At 36.8% G+C, this 23,646-nt stretch overlaps 1 protein-coding gene across 2 annotated transcripts in view; it reads right to left on the bottom strand.

Moving 5' to 3' along the window:
• The window catches only part of CSNK2A2IP (casein kinase 2 subunit alpha' interacting protein), a 158,504-nt gene that overhangs the window by 106,506 nt on the left and 28,352 nt on the right, over positions 1-23,646 (bottom strand). Inside the window, exon 2 of one of the 2 annotated variants that reach the window (XM_060010490.1) lies at positions 14,339-14,392. The exons of the other annotated variant lie outside the window; for it this stretch is intronic. The gene's annotated coding sequence lies outside the window, so the exon portion shown is untranslated. The remainder of the gene's footprint in view (positions 1-14,338; positions 14,393-23,646) is intronic. 2 annotated transcript variants of the gene reach the window in all.

The following is a 23,646-nucleotide window of genomic DNA, read 5'->3' as shown; positions in this document are numbered from 1 at the left end:
ATTATTATTACTTATTTTTAAGACCTCTTTCTCCAGATCTTAATTTGCCTACCTCCTTTTCATCATTCAAATTCCAATTCAAGTACAGTCTCTTCTGAAGTAATTTATTGTCCCTAATTTATTTTCTTTTTCTACTTACTACTATTTGATATATTGTTCATATTTTTCTTTTAATTATCTATCTATCTTTCCCAGTAAGAATTTCAACTCTTTGAAGGCAAACACTGTCTTATTCACTATTGTATTCTCAATGCCTAGAAGAGGATTTGTAGCTAATAGACCCTCGACAATCAGTTATCAACTTAAAAAATAGCATAAATGTGTCAATTTGGCTAGAAAAGGTTTTAATGGTGAAACTTATTCTTCATTAGAATAAAACTCTTCCAAATTTATATTATAAAACTAGTTTACTTATAGGAGAAAAATGTCCATAATACCATCTGAAGTCCATATTGTTTAGTTCATAGCTGTTTGTTCCCCATTAATTCCTTGGAGATTTTTACTCTCCAAAATATTTGTATATGAATTTTCACAACAGAACAGTCTCTTCAACTTGAAAAATAGGTTTAAAGGTCATTTTTCCATCACTCAGATTCCTGGAAACAAATCTGTTTACTTGGGAGAAAAACCAAATACTATCATCTTAGCATTAGTCAAAAGACTTGCATTTTTATTAAATGCTATCCAAATGAGGTTTTTTCAGCCAGACTTTGTAAATTAGCTAGCTCATATGCCCAGAGAACAAAACAAATAATTTAGATAACACAGAAATTCTTCATTACTTTAATATTCAACAGCATCAGAAGAACTATTCCTGAGTGATGAAAGGAAAATGTGCATTTTTGTTGGTGTGAAGGGCTTGCGTTGACCTTTTCAGACTTAGGGATCTGTTTTCCAAAGCACTGTCTGCAACAAAGTGAAAGACCAGTTTCGAAAACACAGATTTCTAAATGTTAAGGAAACGTAAGTATAAAATGTGGAGTCCCCTTAAAACTTCTTGCTTTTGTTTTTTATCTCTAATAGCTTTGGAACTCTTTTTTTTTTTTATCTTAGCTACAAATACTACAGGGTAATAATGCATGAAAAATAAAACTCAGCATGTACTAAGCAACTGTGTTCAAGCACTATCTTCAACACAGCCTTTCTCCATTCCCTGCCGCTGTCCCTATATGACACTTTGCCCATCTCAGCCTTAAACATCTAGTGCCCCATCCTTAATTAAGACTCACTCTGAGCACGACTTTCACATATGAAGCCTCAAAGTACCCAGCAACTATCTGACTCTTCTTTTTCACCTTAATTTGTTCTTCTATTCCCTCCTGTGAATTAGAAAGCTTCTCTTGAGAGTAATAAAGGGGCAGATTGAGGCACAAACTAACTTTCTAAAAAAAAAAACCAAAAAACATTTTAACTTACAGTATTAATTATGCTATTTATAATATGTTCCCTTGTTTCTTGCATCGGCTCCAATTACATATTTCACCCTTAATTTGCCTCTCATTCTCCTCCTTCAATATAACCACTACCTTTTTTTTTTTTAATCCTAGAAGATAGTGATCACTCTAACACACCACTTAAACTTACCCCGTATGTACTCATTCTCTATTAAAATATAAACGTGGTGGGGCACACAGAATTATGGCTTGAGAAAATAAAATTATTTTGTTTTCAACTCCAAGACTCATTTACAAACCAAATTTTAAGACTTGCTGACATGAAAACTTCAATTCTCTTTTAGAAAAACGAATTTCTCTTTCTTAATTTGCCTTATAGGTTGATTTTATGCCTTCCCTACCTCATTTGGTTTTTGGTCGACTCACTCTAGAACATGATGACAATATGATACCCACATACAACTGTGGCTTAACCATTACACAAACTGACTGCCCTGGAATGTCAACTCTGCCTTGTCACAGACGTGCTTTGAAGCTTTTTAATCATAGAACTGGCCACAGATGGAAACCCAGGACCTGGCATAGGTCTGTGAGTCTGTTGGACTTCAAAAGTGCTAGAGTTTAAAATCCTCTGCTGAGAATCACATGCTACAGGGCAGGAAACCCACACTAAACAAAATCAGAGGAAAGAGAATATTGCCAAACTACAGTTACTTTAGGACTGATTTTCACCTTATAACCCCATCGGGTACAGTATAGAATCCATGATAATCTCCTTTCATAGGGTGAAATCGGCACCACCTTTTTCTGTAATCCCCATCAAAGAATTTATATAAATAACAAGCCTTTTAAAGGAATTTGTTATTAAAATAATAATGATATGTTACATTAATATAATGTAATACTGTGAGTTAAGATGACATTAGAGAGCTGATACTCTGTGAGATTACCTGAGAAATATTAAACCAACAACCAAGAAACTCAAGGGTTCCACAAGTTTGGCCTTTCGATATATATTTATCCTGGTGAATTCCCTTATTACAGCAGGGAACTTCAGATGACCCCTCTCCTAGGTGTTGCAGTTCCTCTCTGGCACTGATGAAACACCTGACTGAAGGGGCCAAAAGGACTCTGCATAGATAGTAAATCTCAAACAATGACATCAAGACCTCTCCTTGGGGAAGGGATACATGATTGAGACCCAGATTACTTCAGGAGTGATAAGTAGTGGACACCAGTAGAGTAAGTATATCCATTTACTAGATTGTCTCCTGACAGTTTGGGGACCTGGGAACATTTCCTGACGGATTAAATAAGGTATCCAATGTTAGGGTTCCTCAACTTCTTGAGTTTTTCTAAAGGCTTAGAGAAAACCATCCAACAGGACAAATAGAAAAATAAAACTTCATTAGTCTTACCCTCCATCTCAAATTCAGCCAGAATCATGGGTGATTTTAATATCCATGAACACAAATTAAGCAAAACCCTGCCTAAAGTTTCTTAAATTGCCTTAACTTAATTATATTAACTTCAGCTCTATTTCAGCCACCCACCTGAGATCCAACGTCACCCAAAGCAGCTCTGTCTCTGACACTTTTAACATTAATATCTTGCTTTCTGACCACAACCCTCAATTCTTCCAGCTCCCTTGTGTATTTTAATCCATTTCCATTTTAACCTCATTGGCAACAGAGTCAGTGGTTAAGTGTGTGGGCTCTTAAATCAGTCTGCTTGGATCCACATCCTGGATCAGTTGCTTCCTAGCTGTGTCAACTTAAACAAGGCCTAATTTCCTCCTATAAAGAAAATGGAATTATGTCTATTCTAGCAGATACTCATGTCCATCTAATACAGTTGTTATGATGATAAAATGAGGCAACATGGAACATTTAGCATAGTGTAGGGTGTGGAACATAATAGGTGCTAAATAAATGTTAGTTATTTTGTACCCATTTATTTATTCTTAAATTTGTTCATTTTCTCCTAATTTCTTCCATATCCAGCCTAAAATCTGTGCTCCATTATTTTCTTTTCCCCACATAAGACATAGACAAACTTAACAAACTAGCTGCTCCGCTTCACACCAACACTGCTAAAAACCAACGGGAAAATACATAACTGGGTATTAACTATCAAAAGTATAAGACCTTCCAAAGCAATTGTGCTATTGCTATGGTTCAGTAAACCTTTTACATGTCAACAAACAACAATATCTCTAAATATTGACAGCATATATTATAAGCCATATTCCTCAAATATCTTTTACTTTCTCCTTTCTGTAAAAATTTTAAGAATAATGATTCCTTCCCTTTGAGATTGTGTTATTACATCAATTATCTCTCTTTTTTTTCATATATTTTCATACTACTGACTTTTTCCTAGATCCGCCACAACATTTGCTAAGTCCAGGGGAAAAGTACAAATGGAGGCCTGTGTACAATTTTTTAAATATTTAAAAATTATAAAGCAAACTAACAGAACCATCTGGTTCTACCCAGGATGGAGTAACAGCAACCAGATTTACTATCCCACCTGAAACAAACCCATGCTTCAAAAACACAGACCAAACATATAAAACAATGTTTTTTAAGAATTTGGACAACAGTTAACAGATGACAGTGATCCCTGAGAAATGGGGAACAAATGAGGTGAGCCCTACAATTTCTTTAATTTACTGTCTTGAGAGAGTTCTCAGGCCACAACAGAGGAGGAAGAATCCGGGAGGACCCCAGTGGACTCTTTGAATAGAGGAGACAGAGCTGAGAGTACAGGGAGAATAAGGCTGCTAGAGTTCAAAGGACAGAGTACCCAAGAGGAGAGACTTGCACAGAAACAGAACCCTGGATGTCTGCAGAGGATCAGCTCAATAATTTGGCAGAAAAATTATAGTGCGTGCATGTGAGAAAACTACCCCAAGCCAGGGCAAAATCGACAGGAACTATGCCTGGCACTACCAAGGGGTTAGGAAGGGTGCCTTTTCGCATCACCCAGACTAAGAAAACTTATCATTCACAGGTAATTAGGTGGACTACTCACAAAGGTCTTGCCTCAGGGTGAGGAAAAAATTAACCCAGGATGAGCACAAAACTAGGCCCAATGAACAAGTCATAATGGAAAAACCAAAAAGGATCAAACTATTTCTAAATAACTATATCCTGGAATAAAGTTCAAGAATATTTATAGGAATACAAAAGATCCAGTGCTCAAAAAGGTAAAATTCACAATGTACAGCATCTAGTCAAAGATTACCAAACTTGCAAAAAGAACAGGAAAACGACCCATAGTGAGGAGAATAATGAATAAAATGAAACTGACCCAGAACTAACACAAATGTTAGTACAGAAGGACAACAAAATGCTTATAATAACAGTATTCAGTGTTACAAAATTAAGTATAGACATGAAAAATATAAAAAAGTCCCAGATCTAACTTCTAGAGATAAAAACTTCAGTGACTAAGATAAAAAATACACTGAATAGAATTAGAGGTAGATTAGGCATTGCAAAAGATTGGTAAACTTGAGAGCATAATAGAAATTATTAAAAATGAAACAGAGAGAAAGAAATAATATTTGAAAAATTAAGGAGCATCAGTCAGCTGTGGAATAACTTCAAGAAACTTAATACACAAATTTAAGGAATATTTATGAAACACTCCACCCAACATCAGAATACACATTCTTTTCAAGAGTAAACAGACTATTTGCCAAGACAGACCACAGTTTAGGCCATAAAACAAGTCTCAATAAGTTCAAAAGTATTCAAGTCATAAAAGTGTTCTCTGACCACAATGGAATTAAATTAGAAATCAATAACAGAATATCTGAAAGTCATCAAATATTTTAGAAATAATAATACACTTCCAAATAACCCAGGGATCAAGGAAGAAATAAGAATGGAAATTAGAAAATAGTTTAAGCTGAATAAAAATTAAATGTCAGAAAGCAGTATTAATGGGGAAATTATAGCACTAAATGCCTATATTAGAAGAGGTCAAATTAACTGCCTCAGTTTCCACCTTAAGAAACTAGAAAAAGAAAAGCAAATAAATCCCCCAAAATCAAAACATGAATAGCGTTGCAAAAATTATAAACACATTTTTAGTAAATAGAATTCAACTCTCTCAATCTCTCTCATTCTTAATCTCTCTCTCTATAGACAGATAGATAGATGGTAGATAGATACATAGATAGATAGATTGATAGATAGATAATATAGATAGATATCTCTATAAATATATATAAAGTAATATATCATGACCAAATAGTAATTAATTCTAAAAAAGCAAGGTTGGTTTAATATTTGAAAATCAATGTAATTCACATATTCGCAAAATAAAAGGAAAAAAATGTATTATCTCAATAGTGGTAGTAAAAACTTTTGGCAAAATCTAATATCCATTCCTTATTTTTAAGAAAACCTATTCTTACTATGTCTATTCAACTTTATACTGGGAGTTCAGACTACTGTAGTTATCCATATGAAAAACGTATCCATATAACAAAGAAAGAAACGTGTCTATTTGTAGTTTATGTTATTGCCTATAGAGAGTCTGATGAAATCTACCCAAAAAGCTGCTAATGATAATAAATTGGCTTATCAAAATTTCCAGAAAGATCAATATATAAAAATCAATTGTATTTCTAAATACTAGCAATGAACAATAAAAAACTAAAAAAAAAAAAATGTTTTTAAACCATCTGCAATAGCATCAGATGGAATTCTTAGAAATAAACCTGATGAATGATGTGAAATGTACAATAACACAACAAAATGATGTTGAGCAAATTATTAAAAGATCTGAAGAAATGGAGAGATATAATTTGTTCTTGATTCATCAGAATCAATATTGTTATGATATCAATTCTTCCCAAATTTATCTATAGATCCAATGCAATCACAATCAAATTTTCAGCAGATATTTTAGTAGAAATTGATAAGCCCATTCTAAAATTTATATGGAAATACAACTCAACTAGAATAGCCAAAACAACTTTGAAAAGGAAAATCAATTTGGAGGGCATCCTGACTTCAAGATATGTAAAGCTGTAGTACCCGGGATAGTGTGATACTGGCTTCAAGATAGCCACACAGATCATTGAAAGAGAATAGATTCCTACAAATATAAAAAACTGATTTTTTGACAAAGATGCAACAGTAATTCAATGGAAAAAGATTGTCTTTTCAACAAATGGTAATGAAAATTTGATCAATTTCTTGCACCATAAAAAAAACCTCAAAGTGGATCATAAATCTAAATGTCAAACCTAAAATTATAAAAGTTTTAAGAGAAAACCTATTTGTGACCTTAAGTTAGGCCAACATCTCTTAGATATGACATCAAAAGCATCATTTCTCAAAGGAAAAAATAAGTTGGACTTCATCAAAACAAAAAACTTCTGCTCTTCAAATAATACTCCTAAGGAAGTGGAAAGACAAGCCACAGACTGGGAGAGGATATTTGTCTAACTTATATCTAATGAAAGACTTCTATCCACAATATATAAAGAACTCTCAAAATTCAATAAGAAAACATACAACCCAATTAAAATATGGGCTAAAGATTTGAATAGACAATTTACCAAAGAAGATCAGTTCATTAAAAATGCCCACATCATTAGTCATTAGGAAAATGCAAATTAAAATTATAGTGAGATACCACTACACACCTATTATAATGCCTAAAATTAATGACACCGATCATACCAAATGTTGTTAAACATGTGGAGAAACTGGAGTTCTCACACACTGCTGGCCAGAAAGTCGAATGATACAACCACTTTGGAAAACACTTTGGCAGTTTCTTAAAAAGTTAAACACACATTTACCATATAATTCAGCCCTTTCCTTGCTAGTATTTACCTAAGAGAATATATATATTCTATCTTACACATCCATATAAAAACTTGTATAAGAATGCTCATAGCTGTTTTATCTCTTACAGGCAAAAACTGGAAACAAATACCCACCTACAGGTTAATGGCTAAACAAGTTGTAGTATATCCATATAATGGAATAAGCAGAAATTAAAAGGAATGAACTATTGGAAATGCAATAACATTAATAAATTTAAAAATAATTGTTGTGAGTGAAAGTAGCCAGACCAAAAGTAAACAAACAGAAAAAGAATACATGGTATATGATTCCATTTATATAAAGCTCTAGAAAATGCAAACGAATCCAGAGTGATGGGAAGCAGGTAAGTGGTTACCAGGGAGCATGGCAAGCAGGAGAGCATGGAGGATGTCATTACAAGGGGCACAGGGAAACTTCTGCAGATGATGGATAGATATGTTCACTATCTGGATTGTGGTAATGTATTATAAGTCTATACAGACGTCAAAACATCAAAATGTACAATTTGAATATGTGCAGATTATCATACATTAACTATAACTTGAAGCTTTTAAAAGATAAATCGATCCACCTAACAGACCATAAGAATATATTTTATCACCTTGCCTTGACAACTACTGCCCTATGATGACGTGGAAGGCCAGATTTGAATTTAGATTTCCTAGACTCCTTGGATTTCCCACCCACCCACCTCTCCACCTTCATGACAGCTATTCCATGGCCACCACCTAAGCTTAGAGGTGAACATCCTAGCAGCCCATAACCTCAGGAGGGCAGATTCAGGGAAGAAGTCTATGTAGGTTCTGGAAGTGTGATCAGAGACATTTGGGTCCAGAAGTCTCTTCAGTGGTGTGTGTCCTTTTGGGCTTGAGATTCCTTGCCTTCGGGACAGATGTGGTCAACAGGACAGAGGTGTCCTTTTAAAGTATAGACCCAGGGTAAGAGAAACATTTGCTTGCATCTAAGAGGGACACTCCAAAGCATACATATGTTAAAGTCACTTCCATTTCAAAGAAAAGAACTTTCCTTACTCTATGTCCCCACTTTTCCCCTATTATTTACAGCCAAACTTCTTGAAAGTACTCTTACCCACTCTACTTCCACACTCCACCACCCTCCCTCATGCATTTTTGGCAGTCTGTCTTTAACCTCTGGCAATCTACCAAAATTCTTCCACACAAATCCACCATGACCTCCTAATTCTTACATGACATAAAAGAGTCTTAAGACAGTATCTTACTTTGCATTTCAGCCATATTTCACAGCGTTGATTATCCTCTGCTCACATTCCTACTTTGGCATCCATGATAGCCAAGGTTCCTGGCTCCTATCTGTCTTCTCCTCCCTGTCCTTTTTCTCCCCAAGAACACTTTGCTTCATGCAACCCTTGGAATGTTAGCAATACCAATTCCAAGCCCTGACATCAAGAGATCCCTCTTTATGAAGTCATGTGCATCCATGGTTTCAAATATTATCAGTATACTTACTCTCTTCTCCCTGGAAGACTTCAGTAACACCTTTACAGATCTGTTTCCAATCTCATGTTTTCTTCCAATCCCTCTTCCATTCCACTACTTTAATGATCTTTCTAAAATGTTGATTTCATCTTAAAATTTTGATGCTTTTCACTTCCATCGGTGTCACCATTTCTTCCTAGTCATGGTAGGTAGGTCTTTCTCCTTCAGGTCTCGGCTACCTTCCAGCTTAACCTCTCACCATTCACCTGTATTCTATGCGTAACATCTCCTCACCCAAAATATTTGCCCAAGCCTCTACCAGATATGGCTCTTTCACAGTTCAACTCCCCAACTCCTCAACTGTTCAGCATTACTTATATGAAACTTTGCCAATCCAACATTACCCATTTATACCAAATACAGATTTAGAAAATAACAATATTAAAAATAATAGTAGTAACTACTTTTTATTGAATGCTTATTATGTAGCTCACCTAATTATTACAAACACCCTATGAGATAAATAGTACTAATGCCCATATTCTATAACATGGAAAGTGAGATTTAGAAAGTTTAATAATTTAAATACAACTAAAAGATAGAGTTAAGATTTCAACTCAGGGCTATCTGACTCCTAAGTCTGATTTCTTTCCTTGGTCCTTCCATTATATAGAAGTATGTTTTAATAATAAATCTGATAAGAGTGTAGTTGAAATGCTTCATTATCACCTCTACTCCACTAAATTAAGAGGATCTTGAAAGCAAGGGCTTTCTATCCATCAGGATAGGCTAAGTTAAGCTGTGGTAACAAGGTCTAAACTCTCAGTAGTTTAATACCTTCATCTTATTTGTCCAACATTGGCCAGGAGAACAGCTCTGTTTGTGGTGGTCACTCAGGGACCCAGACTGACAGAGGTTCCCTCTTAACATATGCTTCCATGGTGGGGAAATGAGATCCAGCAGAGTCAAGCATAGATAACTAAATAAAGTAATAAAGTTATATCTAACGGCAAGGAGATGAAGAAATGCAATTTAATCATACCATATACCTAGAAATAGAAAAATTGGAATGTTGAGAATAGCCCTAGTGACTATCACAAATTTTATCTTTTTCATTTGTTTCAGTGCAAAATAACAGATTACTCAATAGGTGTAAGTTTGTTGAACAAATAAATAAATGAATGCCAGAGATAATGTGGGGCTGAAAAACTAGGAAAAAAGTTTAAGCTTCGTTCATCTAAGTAATATTCCCTAAATAAGGAACTGTAAGAGAGGAACCAGCATCCATACAGATAATAAACGGCAGTATTTCTCAGGAGAAAAAGTAGAGAAGTTTATCTTCATTTTCTTAAACAAGTAATGCAGGATTTCTTACGAGATAATTAAGGGGAAATTATCCTGAAATAGAGTGTACTAGGCGGGGAAGTTGGTCAAGATGGCGAAGTAGAAAGACCCTGAATGCACCTCCTCTCACAGTTACACCAAAATTACAACTATTTACAGAACACCTATTGATGAAAAAGGTCGGGACCTACCAGGATAAATCTTCTAAAACTAAAGATATAAAGAAGGAACCATAGCGTAGGAGGAACAGAGCTGAAATATAGTCAGGACCCATATCCCCAGTGGGTGACCCACAAATGGGAGAATAATTACAATTGCAGAGGTTCTCCTCAAGGAGTGAGAGGACCCAGCCCCACATCAGGCTCCCCAGCCTGGAAGACGAACCCCTAGAACATTTGACTTTGAAGGCCATGGGGCTTACTTTGGGGTGAGACAGAGGGCTGTGGGAAATAGGGACTCCAACACAAAATTTCACAGGCTTCAGGAGCCAGGGCAGAAGTAATAACTTGAAAGGAGCCAGGGTCAGACCTACCTGCTTGATCTTGGAGAGTCTCCCAAAGAGGCAGGAGGCAATTGAATTCACTCTTGGGGACATAGACACTGGCAGCAAGTATATTTGGGTGCTCGTTCTACCTCTAGCTTATTTCCCTCAGGACCCAGTCCTGCCCACGTCCGCCAGACTAAAGGCACCAGTACTGGGATGCCTCAGATCAAAAAACTAACTGGGCATGGACACAGACACACCCACTAGCAGACAGACACACCTTAGGATTCAGCTGTGTCCACAGCCACTCTTGGACATGACCCTGCCCACCAGAGGACCCAGGACCAGGCTCCAAACACCAGTGTGCAAGCACTAGACCAGGGACCCCCAAGGCCCTGCAGCCAGAGACCCCAGGACCCAGCTCCACCCAACAGTGGGGAGGCACCAGCCCTAGAATCCCTGGCCCCACCCATCAGCAAGCTTGCTCTAGCCTCAGGACTACCCTCACCCACCAGTGAGATAACACCAATCCCAGGACAACCACAGCCCCACAGCCTGCGGGCCCAGCCCATCCACCAGCAAGACAGCACTAGCCATGGGACCCCCTGAGCCCTGGGCCCGCCCACCAGCAGGCCAACACAAGCTTTGAGACACCCTGGGCCTCCCAGACCCAGCCGCTCTGTCAGTAACTGGCCCCACCCACCAAAGGTCCAACACTAGCTCTGGGACCCATGGGCCCTGCAGTCAGACCCCAGGACCTGGATCTGCCTGCCAGTAGGCCAGCACTAGCCCCAGGACCTGGCTTCACCCACCAACGGGCGGGCACCAGCCCCAGGATCTCCTGGACCCCAACTTTGACCACAAGTAGGCCAGCACTAGCCCCCCGCTACCCCCCCAAGATTCTGCAACCAGCCACCTTGATTCATGGTAGACCCACCATGCAGCATCCGGCAGCCTCTGCACAAGGCAGAGCCTGGCAACCAACCAGACCAGGGGCTGGCCAAACCTACCAGACACCCACAATAGTCAGCCCACCACAACAGGAGGACACAAGCAGCCCACATAGGGGACACCCCTAGAGCATATAGCTCTACTGATCAGAGAGGAGTGCGCTGCTGGGACTCATAAGACGTCTCCTACAAAAGGTCACTTCTCCAAGGTCAGGAAACATAACCAACCTACCTGATACAAAGAAATAAAAACAGCAAAATGAGGGGACAGAGGAACACATTCCAAATGAAAGAACAAATAAAACCCCAGGAGAACAACTAAGTGAAGTGGAGATAGGCAATCTGCTGAAGAAATCTAAAAAATCACTTTCAGATTCAATGTTCTTTAAAAAAAGTTCTGATTGTCTAATTGTGGAGTATAAAAGCCTTTATTAAGTATTAAACAAAAAAACTCAAATACATATTTCACATAATCCTATCATCCTTTTTCCTATAACCTACATACTCAAATATAAGGTAACTTTCTTTTTCACAAAATGATCCCTCAAAAAAGCTTAAATCAATCTTTTCAAAGGGTACTTTCTCAATTCCTTTGTCTTGAATAGCAGTACGAGGATTGGGAGAAGACGTTAGCCTCAAATTTCCTTCATCAATGTTAGTTTTATGTGTGTGTATATTTAGATAGAAGATAGCTAGATAAATGATAAATAAATAGATAATATGACTGAAACTGTAAAAACTGGAATTGGAGAAAATTAACACATATTTAATAGTTTTTCCTGGAGTCTGGCCACATAATTCCAAGTGATGATATTGTGGTAAACAAGATCCCTTTTAAAAGCAAGATGATAAAAGGTCATATTGTGGCAATTAACAATAATACTAAAAGTCTTAATGTTATATAAATGAATATTTATATCTTGGGATAAGGTTTCCAGTAACAGCATCATAAACAGATACACAAGGATAGATGATAAACTCTAAAAAAAAGCAGTGACTCAAAAAAATATCTCCAATGATGAAAAATTAATGACATCCATGGAATGTGAGATTTTTTAAATTAACATTTTAAAATAAATTTAGTATTTGCAAAAATATGATTTTAAATAAGTTTTTGTAACTAAATAAATTGGCCTACTAATAAGGCAAATAAGAGCTAGCCTACATTTAGTGTTGTTTATATTAGGCATAAAAGTTTTAGCATATTATATTATTTGATGTGGGAAATGACTATATATTGTTAAGTGAAAAGTTTTTAATAACTAGCATATAATGTGATATTTTTGTAATAGGAAAATGTTTGTGCAAAACTACCTCTTGGTAAGATGTTGGCCAACATATTGACTGTGGTTATCACTAGATGGTAGAATGAGATTAAGGGTAATTTTTTGCTTCATATTTTTCTCTCCATCCAAATTTTCTACAATAAACATAATAATTTTGATATTAGAAAAATAAAAGACAAGAAATCAACATCTTCTCTGAAGCCATGTCCACTTTGCACCTCATTATTTGATCTACAATAACAGATCTATTTATCTAATAAGGTATCATTCATTTGTAGCATCGTACTCTGATTATATTACTTTTAATTTCCATCCCTATACTTTTTAATGTAGATGAGATTTATGTTACTTTAAATTGGTTATTAAAGAATAAGAAAAATCCTATATCGTTGTATATGTACAAATCATAAAACTACACTTAGTGAACCAAGCTAACCCAATGATCAACATTTCTTCATTTTTTAATATTAGATAAGTAACTCAATTATAGTTCTTATTTTTGATTCATCAGAGTTAAAGGTATTCTTAGTCCTTAGATGAGAATTCAGAGTTCTGTGTTGAGGATTAGCAGGAGAAAGTATCTAACTACATCGCTATCCTGCTGCCCTGATGGAACCAGAAAATCGAGCTTTGTTCCCTTCCTTGGATACTGAAATTGTGATTGTGTTTGTCTGTTGGGGGAAAAGAGAGGAAGGCAAAATAACGGAGAGCAGCAGATTCTTGTGAAAGCAGAAGGACCCAGAGCAGCAACCTTGGATAGTGAAGGGACACACTGATAATGGCTCCCTGGCTGTGTCTTCTGTTTTGAAATCTATAGCTCTGCATTGTCACTTAATGTCCTCTATGATTTCTTAATGTTTATTTTGATTCACTGTTGTAATTCATCTCCTAGAGAGGAAAGCTGAAGAAGGCTTGTCTGGTAAGATTCTCTTTCAACATCTGGTGTTTACTAAAGCTCTGTGAAGTTTACTTTTTTTTTTCTTTCTCATCTTTGAACTTAGTGTATTTGTTCCCTTAAGACCAACAATTTTATGGACATTGCAATAAAATAAAATATTTGTTCTGCAAATTTTCTCTTTTACCCATCTCATGTTTCTGCCCCTTGCCCATCCCAATAACCATGAAGACAGCCTCAGCAATTAATCCCTCAGGAAGGCATGTCAATTGAGCAACCAATCTATACTTTTGCTTCAGTCACTCTAATTTCTTATTTAGTCACTCTGTGTAAGACCTGAGGAGATGAAGATCTTTATGAGGATTCAAAACCAGTTCAGAAAACGATTAGGGTATGAATCAAAACTGAATTGATATCTCAGAGACAGGGAAAAGGGAAAAAAGCATCACAGAGAATCTGGCCTTTAAAGAAAAGGGATGTGTTTAATGAGAAAGCTACCAGGTCATCCTAGGTTGGAGAAAGAGCATGGAGGTGAAGATAAAGGCATGTATGTTGGGATGCAATGAACAATCCTCCTGGAGGAAGCTGTTTTTCGTACTGAAAGTAAAGGTACTTTATGAAAGAAGATCTTATCCCTAGCTTTATTAAGGAGTAGTGAGAAGAAGGTGCTTACGGATTATGGATGGTCCTCAAGGTCAGACTGAAAAGTATGGCTTATTTGGAGAATCTAAAAAAAAAAAAAAAAGGATAAAAATGAACTTATTTACGAAACAGAAACAGACTCACAGACTTAGAGAATGAACTTATGGTTACCAGGGGGGAAGGATGGGGGGGAGGGATAGTTAGGGAGTTTGGGATTGACATGTACACACTGCTATATTTAAAATGGATAACCAACAAGGACCTACTGTATAGCACAGGGAACTCTGCTCAATATTCTGTAACAACATAATTGGGAAAAGAATATAAAAAAGAATAGATACATGTAAAAAAACATATGGCTTCATATAATGGACAATTAATACAAGCACACCTTGTTTTCTTGTGCTTTGCCTTATTGTGCTTCACAGATACTGAGTTTTTTACAAATTGAAAGTTTGTGGCAACCCTGCATGAGCCAGTCTATCAGCACCATTTTTCCACCAGCCTTTGCTCACCTCATGTCTCTATGTTATATCTTGATAATTCTCACAATATTGCAAACTTTTTCATTCTTATTATATTTGTTATGGTTATCAGTGATCTTTAACGTTACTAGTGCAAAAAGACTGTGACTCACTGAAGGCTCAGATGATGGTTAGCACTTCTTAACAAAGTATTTTTTAATTAAGGTTATGTACATTGTTTTCTTAAACATGGTATTGCACCCTTAGTAGTCTACAGTATAGTACAAACATAACTTTTATCTTTTTTGAATTTTATTTTATTTATTTTTTTATACAGCAGGTTATTAGTTATCTATTTTATACGTATTAGTCTATATATGTCAGTCCCAATCTCCCAATTCATCCCACCACCACCACCATCCCCCCCCGCCACTTTCCCCCCTCGGTGTCCGTACATTTGTTCTTTACATCTGTGTCTCTATTTCTGCCCTGAAAACAGTGCAAACATAACTTTTACATGCACTGAGAGACCAAAAAATCTGTGTGACTCCTTTTATTGTGATATTCACTTTATTGTGGTGGTCTGAAACTGAACCCACAATACCTTTGAGTTTTGCCTGCATCTATCACAATATTTTAAGAAATAATGTGTCATAATAAAATTATTATTTTTACATTGGATTGGTGATGAATTAGAGAATGGGAAGGGGAGACAAAGTTCAAGAAAGCTCATTAGAAAGCTGTTGCAATATCCTGGCTATGGGGTAATGGAGCCTGGATTAGAGTGGTGATGATAATGGCGCAGAGAGTATGTTAAGAAAATAATTCAGAAAATAAAAATAATAATCGATAACAGATAGAGTTACGGAAAGGCAAAATATATGAGGAGTTGAAGACGTTTCAAAGCATGAAAGAATTTTGGTACAAATGACAGAAATGGAAACAGTGGGATGGGACTTAACGTCACAGGATTTGTGCCAATTCATTTTATTCTAGCAAATTTTTGGTTCTCTAGGTAGCTACTAGCTATTCCTAAAAAGGATTTTGTTGTACTGACTTAGAAGAGATGAAAAAAAAAAAGACTTCCCTGGCCACTCATTTAAAAGAGAGTGTTTACACAAAGAAATACAAAAGGGTTTTCAGGAAATCCTGAAATGGTATTTCCCTGCAGACAGTTGTATAGTCCCACTATTCATTAGGTAGACCTATCAAGACAAATATTACATTTTTTGTCTTATTTAGATGACATTACGATTCATCATATATTTCTAACGATTGTTTTCACTTAATTTGGAATAAAAAAACAAATATATATATGTATTTTCCATAGTTTCTTCTGGCTCTACATACATAGCCTCTGAGTTTTAACAGTCCTTTTGAAGTCTAATTGGAATAGGCAATACACTGTGTTCACTGATATCATTTTGAAAGTGTCTGACCCATTATTACATAAAGATGAGCGTTTCACTTAATAAAGACTGAGAGTAACACAATTTGTTACACCATAATTAAAGATGGACACATCTGTTCCATTTTAATTCAAACCCCTTTGAACATAATTACATAAAGCTGCAAGAACAGAAATTCTCAGTCTTAGAAATTTATTATCAAAAAAAATCATTCTGTCTATAGAAACTACATGGTCAAAGACAATTTGTAAAATGAAGTCAAATAGATGTCTCTCACTCTATATCAAAGCATGATATAAAGCTAAGACCCCAGATTAAAGTACTGTCCCCATATGAAAGCTGTAATTAGTTAAGGAAACCCAGGTGAAGGACAATTTTTATGGAAAGTACTAACATTCCATCCCTGTGGAGAGGTACTATCTTTATATATTCTCTCAGTCCACAGACACATAAAAAAAGGAGGGAACAAATATTAAGGATAATTGAAAGAAAAACAAATACAGAAGACATTCAACATTTATGTGTTACCTTTAAACTTCCTACTAATTCTAAATTTTCAGTCATAATAATTTCACAGACCTTGCTTAAAAATAGTATATCCTCTTGGTAAGGGCCAAGCTATTATACCCAAAATAGTTTTTAGGTTAACAGTAATCAGATGTGTAAATAAATAAAGAGAGGTAAGGGAAACCTATGACTTCAGAATGAATTCTGAGAATTTAATAACATAAGTTAAACGGCAAACCATGCACACAAATATTCCTGAAATGTAGGCTGTTAGTCTGTTTTATTTATGTTTCCATATCCTGAACATGGCTTAATGAGGAGATGCAATCAGGATTAGCTAAGCAGTGAGAACTTGGAGAGAACAGGGTGGCAGTAAGATTTATATAAATATTTGCAGAGGCTGGGAAGAGCAGATGCTCCTATAATCCAGACAATGTGTGTGCGCTTCATTTTAAAATAAAACAGTTGAAAGCCAAAATATAATTAATCAGAGGAAATGCTTTAATCAACATCTTCCAAATCCTTAAGCACTGCTGAAAAGATTAAAGAAACATAAAAGAAATTAAAACATGATACTCAAAAGGAAACAAGAATTGGTCTATTCCTGACGTTCTCCTTTTATTTCAGATGTGTGATTGAGCGTGTAATTAATACGCATTGCCAGTTGCTGCCAACTAGTGAAATTTCCTAGGAGTTTAAGGTACTAAATAAATCACCTAAGACTTACTGTATAATTACAATGTAGTAATGATAGCTCTCTCTTTTCATTAATAATTTAATATGAGAAATGTGTACGCTTACCCTTATTTCCTGTAGTTATAAACAGAGATCTTTCCAATGGAATAGGAGATAGCAAGTTTAAACGAGTGTCAATTTTATATTCATAGGTTACCCACAAAGATGAAAAAGAAGTTGCACGTCAAGAAAAAAGTAAGTATATAAAATCCATGTAGATATCCAGTGTGGATCATATAGACCCAAAATAAGTGTGATTAACTTTAAACTCAGCTTTGGGCTCTGTTTTTCTAAATTCAGGATCTCTCTTATATTATTTCTGTTGTTTTCTGCCCAAGATTTGATGAACTACTCAATATGAACCTATAATTATTACTGAAGCTCAGAGAAGAACAATTTAAACAGAGGATTTTAAAACAACATCTCAAGAAAATAAAAAGCACATGCATTCATGGCAAGTTCAAAATATATCAATATTTAAAACTCAGAGCATTTGCCTTTTCCACAAACAAAATTTTGTTGGCGACAGGAATTATTTCATATATTCATAGACAACACCAGAATATTATAAACAGTTTCTAAACATAAGATTAGCTCCTATAAATAGCTAACAGCTTAGTACTATTAATTGCAAGGATTCATTTTAAATAGAACTTCAGCCTGTTTGTAATTTCTAGCAGAAATATTATTAATATCTACTAAAATTCTACCACAAAGTCTATAGCACTCGGAATTAGAAGTTGTGAAAACTTAAAAATTTAATCGTGCAAAAACATTGCCGAAATTATTATTACTGAAGTGCCATGGATCAGAAGTTCTTATTATGTGCCTTCCTATCAATAAATCCTAATAATAGAAAGACTGACCTGAGAGATCCACTGGGAAAGCTAGACTGGGAAAATGAAAGAAGCTATGGGGCAATTTCTTCTGTGTTCTATCATTGTTATGGTAACTTTGAAGGGCACATACATTGTACTTATTTGCTTCTTACATACTACCTGTTTGATATTCTGTTTTAACAAAAGAACAAAATATCAAACAGCTAGTATATAACTGAAAAGAAGATATAAAGATTCTTGTCTCAGTCTCTAGATGGCTTTTGGCATTTGTTCAGTAATTTATGTGCAATGGTCCTTTGATTCCCAAATCGCCTACCCTGTGTAGTTCAGTGTAAGGTAAGTTTACTATTATTAAAATAGTCCACATTTTATTATCAGAAAATAATTCTGAGGAGTTACCCTATTGGATTTACATATCAATGTTATTCTTTATCAAATAGGGTTGTGTTACTCAGATTAATGATTTCACAGAGCAAACTCAGATAATGATTTGTAACCAAGCCCAATGATAATGCTTATTAAGAATATGTCTGGGCTTCCGTGGTGGCGCAGTGTTTGAGAGTCCGCCTGTTGATGCAGGGGACACAGGTTCGGGTCCCGGTCCGGGAAGATTCCTCATGCCGCGGGGCGGCTGGGCCCGTGAGACATGGCCGCTGAGCCTGCGCGTCCGGAGCCTGTGCTCCACAACGGGAGAGGCCACAACAGTGAGAGGCCCGCGTACCGCAAAAAAAAAAAAAAAAAAAAAAAAAGAATATGTCCACTTCTGTCAACAGACTCACTGGAGAGATAAGAAGCAGAGAGTAGTCACAAAAATGTTCTTCTTATTCTGTCTCCTTTTTCTCCTTTCTTAGAACACCACAGAAAGGGACATAGAGTTTAATTATTGTGGGTTTTGTGTATCATTATCACCATATACCAAGTTTATCACTTGTCATAAGGAAATCAGAAATTAAGTTCTGGTGTGGATGTTGAGACTGAGACCCAATATCTGGAGAGCTGAGTCACATCTCTGCCATTATGTTGCATGGTAATCACCTGCATGGGCTGTGTCTATAAGATGAGTTTGGTATAAGGACATGCCACCCCAGGGCACTTGTACCCTGGGCATTGTCTGCAGCAAGCCAAGACATAAATGTAACTATATATGAAAATCACACATAAATCTGGAACTGTGCTGTCTGATAAGGCATGCCCTAGCCACATATGGCTATTAAAATATAAAGAAACCAATAGTAAATAAAATTTAAGAAGATGGCAGAGTGGGAAGACGCGGAGTTCATGTCTACCCAGGACTAGGGTGCCTGCCGGATGCTGGTGGGGGACCTCGATGCCCAAGGAGATGGGAGGAACCCCCCAAGCAAACCGGTAGGAAATGGGGGAACTGAGGGGGGAGGAGAAGTGGGGGCTGGACAGGGCTGGTGCCCCTGAAGGGTGGCTGAGGCGGGGAGGGTTTCCCATGGCTGGAGGGACACTCAGGGGCTCGGATCGGGTGGCAGCGAGCCTAACGTTTCCCCTGCCCAATCGGCCCAGGAAGTCTGCCCAGCTCTCGGGGAAACTCCTACACCCTCAGAGGCCCCCTCCAGGACACGTTAGTCCTGAGGGCATAGGAGGGAGGCTGGAGGAGAACAGGAGAGGCAGGCAGGAGGGCTCTCCAGGACCAGAGGAGCAGGAGAGGAGCAGAGGGCATTTGCCCGGCTCTCTAGAGCCCCAGAAACCTGCTGAGCTCCCAGTCCGGATTCCCTGACGTCCAAGGCCCTCTCCAGGCCACATTGGTCCAGGGGGCATACAAGGAAGGCCAGGAGAGAACAGGAAAGGCAGGCGGGGGGGGCCCTCCAGGATTGGAGGAGCGGGAGAGGAGCAGAGGGCATTTGCCCCGCCCACTTGGGCCCAGGAAACCTGCTGGGCTCCCAGGCTGGAATCCCCCCTGCTGAGACCAGAGGCACGCAGGGGCCCCTTCTGTTCTGTTGAATCTAAGCCCCACCCCCCACACTCCTCAGGGCCTTTTCCAGCCCTGTGGGTCCTAAGCATAGACCCCACCCACTGCCCAAACCCCACCCCTGCCTAGGCCCTGCCCTCCACAGCCAAGACCTTTTCCACCTTTTTTTTTTTTCCTTCTCCTCTTTTACTATTGTGGTTCTGTTTTATCTTCTGGTTGTTGTTTCATCTATATTTTTATTTTTATATTCTTTCTAACATATCTGTTAGTTTCCTGGTCTAATTTTATTTTTTACTCTTTGTTATTTAGTTATTTATTTATTTTTTTGCCACCCTGTTCAGCTTGTGGGATCTTGGTTCACAAGCCAGGGGTCAAGCCAAAGCTCCTGTGGTAGAAGCTCTGAATCCAAACCGCTGGACTAACAGAGAACCTCAGAAACCAGGGAACATTCATTGGAGTGAAGTCTCCAGGTGGTCCTCATCTTGTCACCAAGACCCAACTCTACCCAAGAGCCTACTAACTCCATTGTTGGAAGCCTCAGACCAAACAACCAGTAAGACAGGAACACAATCCTACCCATCAAAAAAAAAAAAAAAAAAAAAAATGAGACAGCAGAAAAATATGCCACAGATGAAGGAGCAAGGTAAAAACATATAAGACCAAATAAATGAAGAGGAAATAAGCATTCTACCTAAAAAATACCCTCAGAGTAATGATAGTAAACATGATCCAGAATCTCGGAAATAGAATGGAGGCATGGACAGAGAAAATACAAGAAATATTTAACAAAGATTTAGAAGAACTAAAGAAAAAACAAACAGAGATGAACAACACAATAACTGAAATGAAAAATACACTAGAAGGAAACAATAACAGAATAACTGAGGCAGAAGAATGAATAAGTGAGCTGGAAGACAAAATGGTGGAAATAACTGTTGAGGAGCAGAATACAGAAAAAAAGAATGAAAAGAATTGAAGACAATCTCAAAGACCTCTGGGACAACACTAAACACATCAACATTCAAATTATAGGGGTCCCGGAAAAAGAAGAGAAAAAGGCAGGGTCTGAGATGATATTTGAAGAGATTATAGTGGAAAACTTCCCTAACATGGGAAAGAAATTAGTCACCCAAGTCCAGGAACCTCAGAGAGTGCCATACAGAAAAAACCCTAGGAGAAACACACCAAGACACATATTAATCAAACTAACAAAGATTAAATTCAAAGAAAAAATATTAAAAGCAGCAAGGGAAAAACAAAAAATAACATACAAAGGAATCCCCATAAGGTTATCAGCTGATTTTTCAGCAGAAACTCTGCAGGCCAGAGAGAGTAGCAGGATATACTTAAAGTGTTGAAAGAGAAAAGCCTACAACCAAGATTACTCTATGCAGCAAGGATCTCATTCAGATTCAACAGAGAAATCAAAAGCTTTCCAGACAAGCAAAAGCTAAGAAAATTTGGCAACTCCAAACCAGCTTTACAACAAATGCTAAAGAAACTTCTCTAGGCGGGAAACACAAGAGAAGAAAAAGACCCACAATAACAAACCCAAAACAATTAAGAAAATGGTAATAGGAACATACATATCGATAATAACCTTGAATGTAAATGGATTAAATGCCCCAACCAAAAGACATAGACTGGCTGAATCGATACAAAAACAAGACCCATATATATGCTGTATACAGAGATGCACTTCAGACCTAGGGACACATACAGAGGGAAAGTGAAGGGATAGAAAAAGTTATTCCATGCAAATGGAAGTCAAAAGAAAGCTGGAGTAACAATGCTCATATCAGATAAAATAGACTTTAATTTAAAGACTGTTACAAGAGATAAGGAAGGACACTACATAATGATCAATGGATCAATCCAAGAAGAAGATATAACAATTATAAACATTTATGCAACCAAAATATGAGCACCTCAATACAGAAGGCAAATGCTAACAACCATAAAAGGGGAAACTGACAGTAACTCAATAATAGTAGGGGACTTTAACACCCCACTTACACCAGTGGACAGATCATCCAAACAGGAAATAAATAAGGAAACACAAGCTTTAAATGACATGATAGACCAGATAGACTTAATTGATATTTATAGAACATTCCACCCACAAGTGGCAGAATCAACTTTCTTCTCAAGTGCACATGGAACATTCTCCAGGATAGATCACATCTTGGGTCACAAATCAAGTCTTGGAAAATTTAAGAAAATTGAAGTCATATCAAGCGTCTTTTCTAACCACAAAACTATGAGATTGGAAATCAATTAAAGGAAAAAACTGTAAAAAAAACACGAATACATGGAGGCTAAACAGTGCACTACTAAATAACCAAGAGATCACTGAAGAAATCAAATAAGAAATAAAAAAATACATAGAAAAAAATGACAGTGAAAACACGACTACCCAAAACCTATGGGATGCAGCAAAAACATTTCTAAGAGGGAAGTTTAGAGCAATTCAATCTCACCTCAAGAAACAAGAAAAATCTCAAATAAACAATCTAACCCTACACCTAAAGCAACTAGAAAAAGAACAAAGAAAACCAAAATTCAGTAGGAGGAAAGAAATCATAAAGATCAGACCAGAAATAAATGAAATGGAAAAGAAGAAAACAATAGCAAAGATCAAAAAAACTAAAAGCTGGTTCTTTGAGAAGATACACAAAATTGATAAACCCTTAGCCAGACTCATCAAGGAAAAAAGGGAGAGGACGCAAATCAATAAAATGATAAAGGAGAAATCACAACTAACACCGCAGAAATACAAAGGATTACAAGAAACTACTACAAACAACTATATACCAATAAAATGGACAACCACAAAGATATGGACAAATTCTCACAAAGGTACAATTTTCCAAGACTGAATCAGGAAGAATTAGAAAATATAAACAGACCTAACACAAGTAATGAAATTTAAACTGTAATTTAAAATCTTCCAACAAACAAAAGTCCAGGACCTGATGGCTTCACAGGTGAATTCTATCAAACATTTAGAGAAGAGCTAACATCTATCCTTCTGAAACTTTTCCAAAAAATTGCAGAGGGAGGAACACTCCCAAATTCATTCTATGAAGCCACCATCACCCTGATACCAAAACTAGAAAAAGATATTACAAAAAAAGAAAATTATAGACCAATATCACTGATGAACATAGATGCAAAATTCTTAACAAAATACTAGCAAACAGAATCCAACAACATATTAAAAGGATCATACACCATGATCAAGTGGGATTTATCCCAGGGATACAAGGATTCTTCAGTATATGCAAATCGATCAGTGTGATAAACCATATGAACATATTACGGAATAAAAACCATATGATCATCTCAATAGATGCAAAAAAGCTTTTGACAAAATTCAACACCCATTTATGATAAAAACTCTCCAGAAAATGGGCATAGAGGGAACCTACCTCAACATAATAAAGGCC

This window comes from Delphinus delphis, chromosome 4, assembly GCF_949987515.2.
Source record: "Delphinus delphis chromosome 4, mDelDel1.2, whole genome shotgun sequence".
NCBI classification, from domain to species: Eukaryota; Metazoa; Chordata; class Mammalia; order Artiodactyla; family Delphinidae; genus Delphinus; species Delphinus delphis.
Note: the sequence above shows the minus strand (reverse complement) of the source record. Positions and strands in the feature narration are given on the sequence as shown.